This window comes from Bos grunniens, chromosome 1 (assembly GCF_055505025.1).
Source record: "Bos grunniens cultivar Pamir isolate PY7600 chromosome 1, Bosgru_T2T1.0, whole genome shotgun sequence".
Lineage (NCBI taxonomy): Eukaryota > Metazoa > Chordata > Mammalia > Artiodactyla > Bovidae > Bos > Bos grunniens.
The window spans coordinates 30,223,205-30,239,887 of NC_141165.1; positions in this window are offsets into that span (position 1 = coordinate 30,223,205).

Consider the following 16,683-nt stretch of genomic DNA (forward strand, 5'->3'; position numbering starts at 1 on the left):
AGGAAGATGAGGAAAGGGAGTCTTACAGAAATGTAGGGAAAGATCCTCCCATCTCAAAAACAGCAAGGAGATGAGTGTGGCCAGAACAAAATGAGTAAGAGGGTCTGGTAAGATCCTGCAATGAGGGAGGGTTTTGAGCAGTGGGGTGACATGATGGACTTGGCTTTTTCAGATTGCTCTGGCTGAGAGAAGTCTCACAGGCATAGGAGGCAGTTGGAGATTGGGTTGAATCATGTGAGGTTCATATGGAACACAGAGGACCCCAAACAGCCAAGGGGAGCCTGACAAAGGAGACCAGCAGCTGGAGGAAACTCTGCCCTTGACTTCATATTCTGAAGCTACAGAAATAAGACAGTGTAGAAATGGTACAAGAGATGCATGGGCCAGAGGAATAGAAGAGAACGCCCAGGAATAAACCCACAAATACGTGGTCAGTTAATTTATGACAAAGCTGCCGTATAAAGGACATAGAGTAGCCAAAGAATGTTGTTCGTCACTAAGTCGTGTCCAACTCCACGACCCCGTGGACTGCAGCTCGCCAGGCTTCCCTGTCCTTCACTACCAGAATTTGGTCAAACTCATGTCCATTGAGTCAGTGATGCTGTCTAACCATCTCATCCTCTGCTGCCCCCTTCCCTTTTTGCCTTCAATCCTTCCCAGCCTCAGGGTCTTGAGGCAGCTCTTCCATCAGGTGGCCAAAGTATTGGAGCTTCAACATCAGTCCTTCCAATGAATATTCAGGGTTGATTTCCTTTAGGACTGACTAGTTTGCTCCCTTGCAGTCCAGGGGACTCTCGAGAGTCTTCTCTAGCACCACAATTCAAAATCATCAATTCTTCAGCACTCGGCTTTCTTTATGGTCCAACTCTCACACCCTAAGGATATGTCCCTCAATAAATGCTTGGAAAATGGAACATCACAAGCCAAAGGACACTGCATATCATCTGCTTTGCACACAAAACTAAACACACAACTGTGCACATCAAGCCCTTCCTTTGCTGAGTCCTCTAATGACAGACCCCCAGCAGTCAGCCACTTAGAGAAGATTCTCCCCAATTTTTCACCACTTTTTCTCCCATGGCATAACCTTACAGCAGGTCCTGAAGAACAGATCCACTAAATGTGGTTCCAACTCTGAATTGTCATGAAACCAAATCCCTGGCATGTCCTGTCATCTGTGCTAAGTCACTTCAGTTATGTCTGACTCTTTGCAACCCCATGGACTATAGCCCACCAGGCTCTTCCATCCACAGGATTCTCAAGACAAGAACACTGAAGTGGGTTGTCATTTCCTCCTCCAGGGGATCTTCCTGGCCCAAGAAGTGAACTCCCTCTCTTAGGTCTCCTGCATCGACAGGTGGCTTTTTTTTTTTTTTTTTTTTTTTTACCACTAGCGCCACCTAGGAAGCCCTCCTTGTCAGCTGTGCACAGAGCCAAATCTGCGGCCAAGTCAGGCAGGTCCTGCACTGCTAAGAGAGGTAGGCTTATCGCCCTCTGCTGGCCACTTGTGAAATGCAGGCCTCACCCGCTCAACAGTTCCCATGGAGGCCAAGATCCCTGCTGACAGTCCTGCTGAATCTATTATACTTTGGGAATTCAAAGAGATGGAGGCCAGTATCCCATGATTTCTCAAAGAGTTCTAAAACAATTAGAAACCATACGCAATGAAATGAACGTACATACAAAGTTTACAACTCACACCTAAAATCACTCAAAATTGTCCACAGACACATTTAAAAATATAAACATTATAGAAGAAAATAAACACGGCCATGGGTTTGTCACATAGGTCAGGAGCTTTGACTTTTAATGTACAGCATGAAAAGCCCACACAGAAAAGGGAGTGGGGAATTAATAACATGTACTGTCTACAACTAAAAATTTTTACTTAGGGATACTAAATTCAAAAACCAAAAGATAAGCCTCATGGTGGGAGAAAAATATTTGCTAAACACATGTCTTATAAAGAATTTGTAATCACATTAAAAATCAATAAATCATGCAGATAAAAGTACTTTCTTTTGTTAATGCAAAGTTTTATGTTTGAAATTACTGGGAAGTCAGTAACATTCCGAAACCCCATGTCAGTACCACACCAGAAAACACAGAAAACATCACGTTACAGGGAAAAACATTCTCTACAAAGTCCAAGCCTTACCCACTTCAGTTCACACAAAGAAACATCACCGCTCTCCTAGGAATTCACATGTAACTGACAGGAACTGTGAGAAGGTTATATCAGGAGCCACTGTGTCTTCCATATTGCAGATGACCAGGATGTGACAAAGAGTGAACTCTTTTTTTTTTTTTTTTTAAGAGTGAACTCTTAACAGTTCCAATTTTCTGCATTATTCCAACAACAAACTATTAGAACTAATATAGGAATTCAGTAAAGTTACCAAATCAACACACAAAAATCAACTGTGTTTCTCAACACCAATAACAAACCATCAGAAAGAGAAAATCAGTTTGCAGCTGCATCAAAAATAACAAAATACCAAGGAATAAATTTAACTAAGGACTTGAAATACGTGCACACTGAAAATATTGAGACATTAATGAAGAAGTCAAAGATGCAAATAAATGGAATGATATCCTGTGTTCGTGGATGAAAAACAATCAGTAGTGCTAAAATGTCCATTCCACCCAAAAGAATATATAATTTTCAATGCAATTCTTAGCCGAATTCCAATGGCATTTTTCACAGAGACCAAACAACCATCCTGACATTTGTATGAAACCACAGAGAACTCTGAACAGCTAAGGGAACCTGAGAAAGGACACCAGCAGCTAGAGGAAACTCACTCTCTGATATTAAACCAATTAATCTATGACCTACTAGATGTCTCCTGATTCAAAGATCTCACAGTGTGAAAAGACATGTGCTTTGGAATTGCTGTGAAACATGGATTCTCAGATGAACAAAAATAAAAATGAAGCTGATTTTGTCTTTGAACTCCATCTAGATTCATGGATTCTCAGACGAACAAAACAATAAAAACGTCATACGTAAACCTCCAAACATACATGATGTTAGTAAAAGATTAATATCGCAGATAGTTGGGTAAAGAGGGATCTTTATTGAGAAAATTGTAACTGTCTAGGAAAAAAAGTCTCCTATCTCACATGTGATACACACACACTCCAGCTCGACCAAATATGTGAAACCAAGAACGTAACAATTTTAAAAGAACTCAAGGTATAACAATTGTTATATTATCAGAATAGGGAAGGTTTTTTCAAATATGTCAAAAATCGAAAGCCACACAGAAAGACTGATAATCCGACTGCTTAAAAACAAACAAAACCCAGTGGCAAGGCCAACCCTGTGCCACCATCAAAGTGAAAAAACCACAGGTGAGCTGGGAAGAAGTGAGCTGGGGCCACTCACCCCACAAGGCCTTGACACCCCATCATGTCTCCAGGGTCCTCATTCTCCCCAGAGCCCCACCTACATGGCTGCTGCCACGCCAGGTTATACAGACCTCAGTCGTCTAACATGCAAGGGTTGTTTTATTACAAAGACAGCGCGTTGAATGGTGGCCCCAAAAGGTGTGTCCCCCAGAACATATGAAGGGACCTTACCCGAAACAAAGGGTCATTGCAGACTTAGTGAAGAAGCTGAGAAGAGGTCATCCTGGATGAGGGTGGCCCAAATCCAATGCCAGTGTCCTCATATGAGACAGGAGAGCCCGAGAGAGAAGCCGCAAGAAGATGGAGTTGAGAGGGAGGTCGCCACAAGCCCAGAGATGCCCAGAGCCCCCAGAATCTGGTAGAGGCAAGAAGGAACATTCCCTGGAGCCTCCTCAGAAAGCATGGCCCTGCCCACACCTTGATTGAGAGGTCTGGTCTCCAGAGCTGGGGGAGGATGAATTCCTGTTGTTTTAAAAACCCCAGCTTGTCATTTGTCATAAAAGCCACAGGATAGCCACACACACAGGCCCTGCCTTATAGACTTCTGGAAGCATTTCAGGCTCCTGATTGAGAACCTTCAACGTTACCATTCAAATCACTAATTAAGAGGCAGGCAGGACTTCCTCGGTGGTCCAGTAGCTGAGACTCCACGTTCCCAATGGGGGGACCCTGTTCAATCCCTGGTTGGGGAACTGGATCCCATAGGCCACAACTAAGAGTCTGCATGCCACAATTAAAGATTCCCGCATGCCACAGCTAAGACCTGGTACAGCGTGAATATTTTTTGAAAAGAATAAGCAGGCAGTTACACAGATGAAAACCCAATCGGGATACTTGCTATGCTGAGGAGAATTCTGCGGTTGGTCAGAGTTCTGGTACTTTCTCCCACGTGGGCCAGCAGCCCCCCACAGGGAGCGTCCTCATTGGAAAGCTGGTGCATGTGTGGAGGCGTCCCTGAGTAAACATTACCTGACCCGTGAATTAGTGGTTCCTGAAGCTTATCTCCCCTTTCTGGTAAAACACCCGAATATGTGCAAGGACCTTAGGGGCTGCAGGAAAGGGCTTGGAGCAACACCAGCGACAGCTCGCGTGCTGAATCGCAGGCCACACGGATGGTTGTGGCCTGGGTGTTCTGGAAATTTTCTGTTTACCTGTCTGGGCTACCCCTCCTTTCTTGGCCCCCCGCCCCCACTGCTTTTTTTCTTTCCTCGAATCTGTCTATCGAGAACTTCCAGCAGCAGGTGAGGCGATACATCCTCTTCTTCTTGGTAGGTGGCAGCCGGGCAACTCCTGACAGGCCCTCTCAGGCCACACTCACAGTCAGGGTCCCTTACCAGCCCATCCACGGCTGACGGGGCAGCAAGTATGGCTTGAGGTGCACCCGGAGGTGCTCTTGCTGCCCGGAGGCGGTGCTCACAGTCCCGGGGAGGCACACCTGGGAAGGGCTGGCCAGCCCAGTCAGGCTGCCCAAGTCGGCCAGCTGTCACCCATCAGGGGCTCACCGTTATAGAAAATGGGTTTTGCTGTGCTGGCCTGCTCCAAGGAATGAGTGTGGGGTTCTGAGGGTCAGGATGAACATGATCTGCAGCTCTGGCTTGTTTTCTAATCGTTTTACCTGGCCCACAAGTGGGAGGCAACTTCCAGAATGGAGGCAACTCCTTGCGAGACAATCCCAGGAGTCAAGAGAGGAAGGGGGCTGGGCGGAGACAGGCCTTGTGCCCCAGGGCAGTGGAAGCCTCTGGAAGAGCCAGAGGAGGGAGGCTACCCAGAATGAAGCCCAGGGTGACAGACCTGTCCAGGAGCTGCTGCTTCTTAGTTTGGGTCCTGCTCTGAGTTGCTCAGGGTCAGCTCTGACCAGCAGGTGGGGCTAGGGGTGCTCTGCCGAAGGGCTCTGTGCATGGTTCCTTTGCGCCGACCCAGGCCAGGGTGCCCACCCAGGAGGGCCCCGGACCCTGGAAGGGGCCTGCCCAGAAGAGCCCCGTGAGCTGCCCAGGTGAGTCCTAGCCTCTGGAAGGGGCCTCCCCTCTGGAGCCCCGTGGGCAGCTCAGTGCCGGCCCAGGTGAGCTCCTTATCCTGGGAGACGCCTGCCCAAGAGAGCCCTGTACACAGGAGGGGCATGTGAATGAGCAGCCTCTCTTTGCAGCCAGCACAGAGTTGCTTAGTGACTCACCTGTGGGCAGTGCTGGGATGGGATGAGAACCAGGAGATCCTGCAGGCCCTGAGCACCCCTGCTGCTGTTGCTGCTAAGTCACTTCAGTCGTGTCCAACTCTGTGCAACCCCAGAGACGGCAGCCCACCAGGCTCCCCAATCCCTGGGATTCTCCAGGCAAGAACACTGGAGTGGGTTGCCATTTCCTTCTCCAATGCATGAGAGTGAAAAGTGAAAGTGAAGTCGATCAGTCGTGTCCGACTCTTCGCAACCCCATGGACTGCAGCCTACCAGGCCCCTCTGTCCATGGGATTTTCCAGGCAAGAGTACTGGAGTGGGGTGCCATTGCCTTCTCCAGAGCACCCCTGGGCCCATCTAAATAAAGAAGGACAATAGGTGAGACCTGGCAGCTGTGAGACATGAGGGAGACCCCACAGGTACCTCTTGTTTCATCCACTTGACACCACGGAAGCCTCCCAAGGACAGAACGGACAGCCTGCCCCAGGCTGGTGGGAGCTCCTGGTGACCCTGCAGTGGACACGGGAAGGAGGGACCAGGCAGGAGGGGAGTGGGTGCCCAGGCAGAGCCATAGGGCTCAGGGGGCGAGACTTTCTGGGTCTGAGCTGGGAGTGGATGACCAAGCGGTGACTGTGACCCAGGAAAGCTGCTCCGGTGACATGATGCTGAACCCACATCAGGACAACAGGTCTCACAGGTGACTCCCAAAATAGGACTGTAAGACGAATCCTGTTAAAAGAAGGTTTTATAACATGAACTTGCTGGAGGAGAGGTTTTGCAAAGCTAATCCCCCTACCAGGAGGCCCTGGTCCCCTCAGAGGGGAACGAGGAAACAGCTGGGAGCCAGCAGCTCACTGGACAGGTGGTGGGTGCAGGCCCCACACGCTAGCCCCATGTCTCCGTTTCTGGGTGTTACTTGGCTTCCCAGAGAGTCAGCTGTGTTCATGTGAGTGAGAGCTGAAAGCCAGTCCATTTAAATCACTTGGTAAGTACAGCATGTAGTTTATGTCCTTATTGCATCTTCCTCACTAGATGGTCAGTGATTCCAAGGATAGGGAGGACCTCCATTGTACCCACAGCTTCTCGCCCTTTAGATGAGGAAGACTGAATACATACTCCGTGAATGAATGACGTTCTGTGGCTGATGGAGAAGCAAGGACTGTGGTAGAAAGTCAACGAGTCAACTGGAAACAACCTTCATGATCTTGGTCAGATAACCCCTTGGGGGTTTGGTTTCCCTACACATGTAAAATGTAAAAGTATCTTCAAGAACAAGGTATTGGGCCCTTGCTATGCACTTAGCCCTCTGCTAAACCCAGGAGCCCCTGGGATACTGCCCTCCAATCAAGCCAAAGACTGGAGCAGAGTTACCTGAGGTTTTTCTACAAGTTCAATACCCAGGCAACCCCGGGGGCCCTCCCACACACCCACTACCTCAACTAATTGTCAGTAATTCAGTTCCTTCATGGCCCTTTCCTGGCAGAATGTTCCCAGCTCTCACCCAAAGCTCCATGATTATGAACCAAACCAGCAGTGCAGACCCTGTTAGACCCTTTATCATCCTTTAAAGTATTATCATCCTTTAAAGAATTAATGGCCTTCCCAGGTGTCTCAGTGGTAAAGAAGCCGCCTACCAATGCAGGAGATGCAGGTTTGATCCCTGGGTTGGGAAGATCCCCTGGAGGAGGGCATGTATTCTTGCCTGGAGAATCCCATGGACAGAGGAGTCTGGCGGGCTACAGTCCATAGGGTGGCACAGATTCAGACATGACTGAAGCGACTTAGCATGCATGCACACACACATTATTGAAACAGCTGATTTACAAATGAAACAGTCTGGTGTGGGAAATACCCACCAAGGTGTTAATTAAACAAGGAGTCTGTTATATTTAAGTGACTCCAATGCCATGGCATCCACATAAGCAATCCAAAATCCAAGACTGTAAATGCCTCAGCATCCTGACAATGCTAAGAACAACGAATCAGAAACAGCCAACCAGGCTTTTAGTGATCACAAATCAGTGTCCTTTCTTCACTTCTGCACTTGACATGAAAGTCTTTCCCTGGCTCCCGTCTGCAGAGCCATCTTAACCTCTTCCAGTTTGGTGCAGCCCCATCTGAATTGATTTTTGCTTAAATAAATTCTTAAAATTATTAATATGCCACAGGGGTCAGCTCATGGGGGTCTGTGCGATTGTGTCCTCTGCTGAACTAGGCACACGATACATTTCTAAACAAATGTCATCATTAAGACTGCGAAGCCTGAGACTGAGAAGCCTCAGTCTCAAGAGAGCGGCCCAAAACCCTGATGACACTTCCTTCAGCCCCTCAGGTTCTCTCTGAAGGGGATATCACCTTGTTCTGTCTGAACTATAAGCCCCTCATCTTAACAGATCAGGGCATCAGGCAAGCACCCCCTCCCCACCACCCCAACCAAGTGCCTGAAGCTCTCCTCCCAGACTTCAGCCTCACGGGTAGAACCCATGATGATGTTCTTGTCCACAGGCAGAGGCATTTGGGACCCAAAGGTCCTGACCCATGCTACCAAGAAGGCCTGTTCCTTCCACAGGGACACAAACAGGTGGGGGCTGGAAGATGCCACGTGAGTGGCACCTGCGACTATCGTGGTGCTACCTGTGTTCCTGTCCCCCAGTTGCCCTACGGAAGAGCCCTGGCAGCCTCCTGGGATGCCCCTGAAGACACTTCCGACTAAGTGACAGAGAAGGTTCCTTTTTCCTTTGAGTCAGGCTTCTGTCCTGAGGGTCCAGAGGAAACCTCCCCGGATCACTGATGCTGATGACAGGGATTCAGTTCGTGGTGGTGGTGATGCCCTCCTCCAGGGCACGGGGGCATCCGTCTCTGCACTCACTGCCATGGGCTCATGGCCCAGAGTCTCCCAGCTCATGCAGCTGCAGACCCAAGTGCCTACCAGACTTCTCCAACAAGATGTTCACTAAGGGGAGGAAGGAAGGAAGGAGGGAGGGGAGAAAAGACAGGAAATCCAAGTTGGGATTTTAGTGAAACTACAATGAATTTTTTAGTGTAAGTAGGTTCCATGCAGTATTTCCATATTTTCTGTGGCACCCCCAGCTTCTCCACATGCCTCTAGAGGACAGTCCATAGGAAGAAGTGCTCTTCCCTCGGTAGCTCCTAATTTCAAGTCTATGGCTAAAGACACCGACTCACCCAGCCCTCACTCCGATGATGGAATCAGGTATTCTTCCTGAGATGAAGGAGCATGGGAACAGCAATCCAGGCTGCTGTGGGTGCATCCCAGAGCCTGGCTCCATTGCTTGCCAGCCTGTGCCCTTAAGGCAGGTCCCCAGCTGGCATCAGCCTCCATTCCTTCCTCCAGAGACTGGAGAGTGAGTGTGCTGCTTCCATCAGGGGCCAAAAGTCTGTGGTCAGCGGTAAAGGATGATGCCTGTGTCAGGATGGCTACTGTCCTCTGGGTCCCTAAATCCAATCCATGCAAGGGGCCACCCACTTACTCTTTGTTCTTCCCCATTTGAAACATAAAGCATCGGTGCAGGTGGTGCTACTGGTAAAGAACCTGCTTGCCAATGCAGAAGACGCAAGAGATCTGGGTTCAGTCCCTGAGTTGGGAAGATCCCCTGGAGGAGGGCATGGAATTCCACTCCAGTATTCTTGCCTGAAAAATTCCATGGACAACAGGAGCCTGGCGAACTACAGTCCATGGGGTCATAGAGTCAGACACAACCAAGCAACTGAGCACGCACATATATACACACAAAGAATCCATGCAGTGTGAGGCCCCATAGCTGAGGGAGAGGTTCAGGACCCCTTAAACTCTAAGGGAAAAGATGATCTTCCTGGGGGGCGTGTCACCAGAATTAGTGCTCCCTCAGAGTAGAATGGCTGCCTCAGTCCCCTGGTTCCTTCCAGTCTAAGAACCCTCTCTGTGGAGTCTTTATATCCAGGAATTGTATTTTCAGAGTATCTTCTACCATTTTTCAGATTCCCACATCATCTGAACTTTCACAACCTGGGGGAGAGTCCTGACCACCCTTTCAGCCTCACTGGGTTCTGTCTCAATGCCCACGTCTCCCCAGCACCCAGCCCATGCTCCAGATTGCCAACCAGGGGGCAAGGTTTTAGTGTTGGACACAGGGGTCAAAGTGGACCACAGTGCTATAAGTGGGGGCAGAGACCAAGGAGGCCCTACCATGCATGTTCTGAGTAGTCTCTTAGGGAATCTTCACAAGATTCCTGACACCACGTCAGAGTCTTCATCCTGAGAGGCTGAGGGACCTGCCCAGGGAGGAAAGTGTGGGTCCAGAGGTGTCCTGCTCGATAGACCAGTGGGTAGAGCTGGAACTCAAGGCTTCAGGACTTGAAAACAGATGGATGAGAGCCTCAGTGGCAGCGAGTCCCCTCCTACCATGAAGCAAGAGGTAGGATTTGGCCCAGCTCGCTGCCCAGCCTCTGAGTGGGAGGGACCCAGAGGGGTCACCAGGGACCAGGAATCTGGAAGCCGGACGGGGAGACACGGAAGCAGCAAGGGTCCGCCTCCAGGGTGTCTGACTTCAGAAATACCAGGAGTGTGTCCATTAGAGGTTTGTGTGCACCTGGGGGAGTGCGGACCACAGCCAGGATAAAGGGGTGCTATCAAAATCTGCGATCAGGAGGCTGGGCCAGAATCCAGGGAGACAGGTGGGCCAAGATGGCAGCTCTGGGACCTAGAGCACTTAGGTCAACAAAGCACCCTAAGGGCTAGACACACACCTCATTTGCTGAGCCCAGACACAGGGCACTGAGCTGGGATGGGGCCTGAGTCACCCCTACCCTCAAGCTATGGTTCCCCACACCTGCCTGCCAGCTCCTCAGTGAGCCCACCTGGCAAGCCTCTTATCCCCACACAAACCCAGATCTCAGGGGGCTGGACTCCCCACCATGACACATTCCCAATGTATATATGCATTGGCCTGGCTCACTGATGGAGCTTCCTGCCCAGTCTGTGGACACATTCTGGGGCAGACGGACAGACTAGGGCCCAAGGCTCAGGCCTCAGGCTCCCTCCTCTCTCTGGCTCAGACACCCTGCACTTTGGATGGCCAGAGAGAGTCCAGGATAAACCTCTTCTCAGGGAGTGACCATTTCTGGGGACCTTCTAGAACATGGTCAGCGACCATAGTCGGACTCTTGAGCCCCTTCAGACAACCCCCCTTTATCCAGGCCTGGGAACCAGCTTCTTACCTCTCCCTACTAATCCTCCCATTTAAGCACAAATCCCTAGGGGAGGGAGGAACACCTCTTCTCGGGGCTCTGCGAGTCAGTTCCCCAGCTGTGAGTTAACATTTTGGGGAACTTTGGAAAGAAAGAGAAACATTAGACTAGTGGTTTTCAAAGTGAGGACCCAGGACCAGTAGCATCAATATCACCTGGAAACTTAATAGAAATACAAATGCTCAGACCCTTCCCTGCCAGACCTGCTGAGTCAGAGCTCTCGGGCAGACCCCAGCCATCTGGTCAACCTGCCTTCCAGGAGATTCTGACAGTTAACTCAAGTTGGAGAGTCCCTGCTTTAGCCATCAGGAGCTGCTCTGCACAGATTCAAGTGCTGTCAACTCCATGTAGAGGGGTCCAAGTCTGGGGGCAGAAGCTATTCCTAGAAGCACCAGGTGACACCCCAATGTTCTCTGACTTACTTAGGTGTTAACATTGAGGGAAAAAGCCTGAAGCTGAATCAATTTGGCATGGAGCCACCAGAGATAAAAAATTAAAGTTTCCAAAATATTATTGTTGGGAGTACTTAGGAAGGCGCTAGTGTGGTGCCTTTTACACAAATATTGTGAGTCACAATAACTGTGTTTATCTTCTTTTTCCTTCAGCAAATAAGGAAACATCAGTGGGGGTGCTGATATTTATTTATTTTTGGATGAGCATCGTGATAGTGGAAATATTTCCTACGTGATTATAGAACCCTGGAGCTAAAGCACTGCCCCTGAGGAGGAGCAAGGAGTTAATTGGTAAATAATGTAGACATTTCCTTCTGGTTAAAAAGATCCCAACGTGTCCCATTTGTTTCTAAGTCACGTCACTCCAGGCATCTTGCTTCTTAGTAAAAAGCAAGAGCAGGTCAGTGGGAGGAGGCAAGCAGTCCTGACAGAGGGTGCCTGGCCCAGCAATCTCAAATCACACTGCCTTTTCTGTGTTCAGTTTCGCCTTGTTTCTTGGCCTCGTGGTGGAGCTGAGAAGCCAGATGCACTGCAGACTCAGACCTCTGACCTTGTCTACAGCCAGGCTCTCAGGAAATCCTTGAGTATGGATCCCTACAGTGATCGCCATAAACCTCCTGCCTAAAATTCCAACTGACCCACAGGGCTCGTGCACTAAATGTAAGAGAAAATGGAGCCCCTGCGACCTGTGATGGTGAAGGCCTATTAAACACATGAGCAAAGTTAAACCCAAAGACAAGGTGCCTCCTCTGACTCTATATCCTTGAGAGTAAAGCTGGACGTGTGTGGCATTTGGAGATAAGAGTGATTTTTAAGATTGGATTGAGAGAAACAAAAACATATGTTTACACAGAGACATGTCAGTTCAGTTCAGTCACTCAGTCATGTCTGACTCTTTGCAACCCCATGGACTGCAGCACGCCAGGCTTCCCTGTCCATCACAAACTCCCAGAGTTTACTCAAACTCATGTCCATCCATCCATTCCTGCCATCCAACCAACTCATTCTCTGTCATTCCCTTCTCTTCCCACCTTCAATCTTTCCCAGCATCAGGGTCTTTTCCAACAAGTTGGTTCTTCTCATCAGGTGGGCAAAGTATTGGAGTTTCAGCTTCAGCACCAGTCCTTCCAATGAATAGTCAGGACTGATTTCCTTTAGGATGGACTGATTGGATCTCCTTGCACTCCAAGGGACTCTCAAGAGTCTTCTCCAAAACCACACTTCAAAAGCATCAATTCTTTGGCGCTCAGCCTTCTTCACAGTCCAACTCTCACATCCATACATGACTACTGGAAAAACCATAGCTTTGACTAGATGGACCTTTGTTGGCAAAGTAATGCCTCTGTTTTTTAATATGCTGTCTAGGTTGGTCATAATTTTCCTTCCAAGGAGCAAGCGTCTTTTAATTTCATGGCTGCAGTCACCATCTGCAGTGATTTTGGAGCCCAAAAAAATAAAGTCAGCCACTGTTTCCACTGTTTCCCCGTCTACTTACCATGAAGTGATGGGACCAGATGCCATGATCTTAGTTTTCTGAATGTTGAGTTTTAAGCCAACTTTTTCATTCTCCTCTTTCACTTTCATCAAGAGGCTCTTCAGTTCTTTGCTTTCTGCCATAAGGGTAGTGTCATCTGCATATCTGGGGTTATTGATATTTCTCCTGGCAATCTTGATTCCAGCTTGTGCTTCATCCAGTCCAGCATTTTGCATGATGTACTCTGCTGCAAATGGTGACTGCAGCCATGAAATTAAAAGACGCTTACTCCTTGGAAGGAGAGTTATGACCAACCTAGATAGCATATTCAAAAGCAGAGACATTACTTTGCCAACAAATGTCCGGCTGGTCAAGGCTATGGTTTTTCCTGTGGTCATGTATGGATGTGAGAGTTGGACTGTGAAGAAGGCCGAGCACCGAAGAATTGATGCTTTTGAACTGTGATGTTGGAGAAGACTCTTGAGAGTCCCTTGGACTGCAAGGAGATCCAATCAGTCCATTCTGAAAGAGATCAGCCCTGGGATTTCTTTGGAAGGAATGATGCTAAAGCTGAAACTCCAGTACTTTGGCCACCTCATGAGAAGAGCTGACTCACTGGAAAACACTCTGATGCTGGGAGGGATTGGGGGCAGGAGGAGAAGAGGACGACAGAGAATGAGATGGCTGGATGGCATCACTGACTTGATAGACGTGAGTCTGAGTGAACTCCAGGAGTTGGTGATGGACAGGGAGGCCTGGCGTGCTGCAATTCATGGGGTCTCAAAGAGTTGGACACGACTGAGCGACTGAACTGAACTGAAGAAGGGTTACAATATACAACCTTGATGTATTCCTTTCCAATTTGGAACCAGTCTGTTGTTCCATGTCCAGTTCTAACTGTTGCTTCTTGACCTGCACACAGATTTCTCAGGAGGCAGAGCAGGTGGTCTGGTATTCCCATCTCTTTCAGAATTTTCCAGTTTGTTGTGATCCACACAGTCAAAGGCTTTTGGCCTAGTCAATAAAGCAGAAGTAGATGTTTTTCTGGAACTCTCTTGCTTTTTCAATGATCCAACAGATGTTGGCAATTTGATCTCTGGTTTCTCTGCCTTTTCTAAATCCAGCTTGAACACCTGGAAGTTCATGGTTTGCGTACTGTTGGAGTCTGGCTTGGAGAATTTTGAACATTACTTTGCCAGCGTAAGAGATAAGTGCCATCATGTGGTAGTTTGAGCATTCTCTGGCATTGCCTTTCTTTGGGATTGGAATGCTTTAGTGTAATTGCCCAAAAATGGAGACAACTGAAATGTTCATTAACAGGTAAATGGAAAACGAAGCTGTGATATGTCTGTCCCAAAGATGGAGTACTCGCTGCCCGGCAAAATGAAGACACGAACAACCAACACAGCCAACAAGGCGTCAATCTCAAAGTTGCCGTCTTGAGCGAATGAAGCCAGTCATAAGAGATAATGTGCTGTGTGATATATTTGTATACAATTCTAGAAAGTGCAAACTAATCTACAGTGACAAAACGCAGACCAGTGGTTATCTGGGGGAGGGAAAGGGGACTAGGGGAGGGTCACAAAGCCACAAAGAAATGTTGGTGAGGGCTGGATCCCTTCACCCTCTCCACTGGGGTGCTGGTCACACGGGAAATTTACATATGTCAAATTTTATCAAATTATATGCTTGAAGATATACTGTCTATTATATACCAGTTAGATGTCAGTGAAATTTTTAAATATATGGGTTGGCAATTTTGACTGTTTCTTGGATAAACTGGTCACATTTCTGCTAGAGTCCCTCCTCTTTCTGGCTAAACTGGAAATAGATTCTTGTTGACATCAAGAGAAATAGTGAGGGGCCTTTCCTGGTGGTCCAGTGGCTAAGACTCTGTGCTCCCAATGCAGGGGGTCAAGTTAAACCCCTGCTCAGGGAACTAGACCCCACATGCCGCAACTAGGAGTTCACATGCTGAAGACTGAAGATCCTGCATGCTGCAACCAAGACCTGGTGCAGCCAAATAAATTAAATAAATAGATATTTTTTAAAGAGAGAGAGAGAGTATGTATTTCAGGACAAATGGAACAAGAGTTTATGAGTCTGTGGGGCAGGGGAATGAAGAAATACATCTCTTTCATAGCAACTGTGCTATTAATCATCACCAATCTGAGCATTTTTTGTCTGCCAGGCTGATCATTGTACATTACCTTATTTAATACTCATGCAACCTTGAGAATAGATGTTATTGGACTCAGTTTACAGAAGAGCAGACTAAGGGAGATACCTGACATCCTAAGGAGTGGCAAGCAGATTCAGGATTTGAAACAGGTATTTATTTATTTGTGTGTACTTCTTAAACTTTCTACAAAGAAAATAAATTACTATTAATCAGAAATCTTTTAGTCTTTAAAGTTATTAAAATCACTTGGTAACAACACTTGAAAATTTCTTCTCAGAGAAGGCACTGGCACCCGACTCCACTACTCTTGCCTGGAAAATCCCATGGATGGAGGAGCCTGGTAGGCTGCAGTCCATGGGGTTGCTAAGAGTTGGATACGACTGAGCGACTTCACTCTCACTTTTCAGTTTCATGCATTGGAGAAAGAAATGGCAACCCACTCCGGTGTTCTTGCCTGGAGAATCCCAGGGACGGGGGAGCCTGGTGGGCTGCTGTCTATGGGGTCGCACAGAGTCGGACACGCTTACTGAAGCGACTTAGCAGCAGCAGCAGCAGCATAGGTAGTTCCTACTGCTTATTGAACCTATTAGGTAACACATACTTAATTGTTCCTTTCTTTTAATAATTTCTTTTTAAATATTTATTTTTATTTATTTATTTGGCTGCAACATGTCTTAGTTGTGGCACATGGGATCTTTAATTTTCATTGCAGCATGCAGGATCCTTTTTAGTTGCGGCATGTGGGATCTAGTTCCCTGACCAGGGATAGAACCTGGGCCCCCTGCATTGTGAGCGTGGAATCTCAGCCTCTGGACCGCCAGGGAAAGTGAAAGTGAAGTCACTCAGTCATGTCCGATTCTTTGTGACCCCATGGACTATAGCCTATCAGGCTCCTCCGTCCATGGGATCTTCCAGGCAAGAGTGCTGGAGTGGATAGCCATTTCCTTCTCCAGGGGATCTTTCTGACCCAGGAATCAAACCCAGGTCTCCCGCATTGCAGGCAGACGCTTTACCGTCTGAGCCACCAAGGAAGCCCCTAATTATTCCTCTTCTCTGAGGCTGAGACTCAAGAGTAGATGAGCTTGTGTCACAAATGACAAAGCTAAGAAGTGTAAGAGCCAGAATGTGAACTCAGAACACTTTGTGTGTGGAACACTTGTTCTTTTTATGTTCGTGGACCCAGATTTCATGTCCACCAAATGCTTGCATGGCCATTTTAACTCCCTGAGTCCCTTCCAGTCCAGGAGGTGTGTGCACGGATTTAACATAGCTGGAGTCACTCTGGCCGTCTGTCACCGACTGTTCTATTTTCTATTTAGACCAGTGGAGCAATGTTTTCCATACTGTTACATAGACTTCTCATTTATTCTTTAAAGAGATATGTAATATTTCATGCAATTGATGTATTATAGTCACTTGCTTAGCCATCACTTTCTTTCGGTCTGTTTTTATGGAAAACCATGCTATCTGTCAAGGAACCAAAACAATAGCTGGTAACTTATAGTGGTCTTCAAAAATAGCAGAGAGAGAAGCAGAAGAGGAAAGATGCTCTGATGATTTGAGGCAGATCATCCACATCCCAGCTCAAAACAGGGAAAGGCTCGACAGCATTACCTCTTTTGTCCTTGAGGAGGAAGGCCACCGGGTTTAGGGAAAAGTTCGTAAGGATCTCTCCATGGTGATGTTTGCAGAGCATGTGTCAAAGTTTATTTCTGCTTTTCAATAACATAGCACATTTTTCTTACAC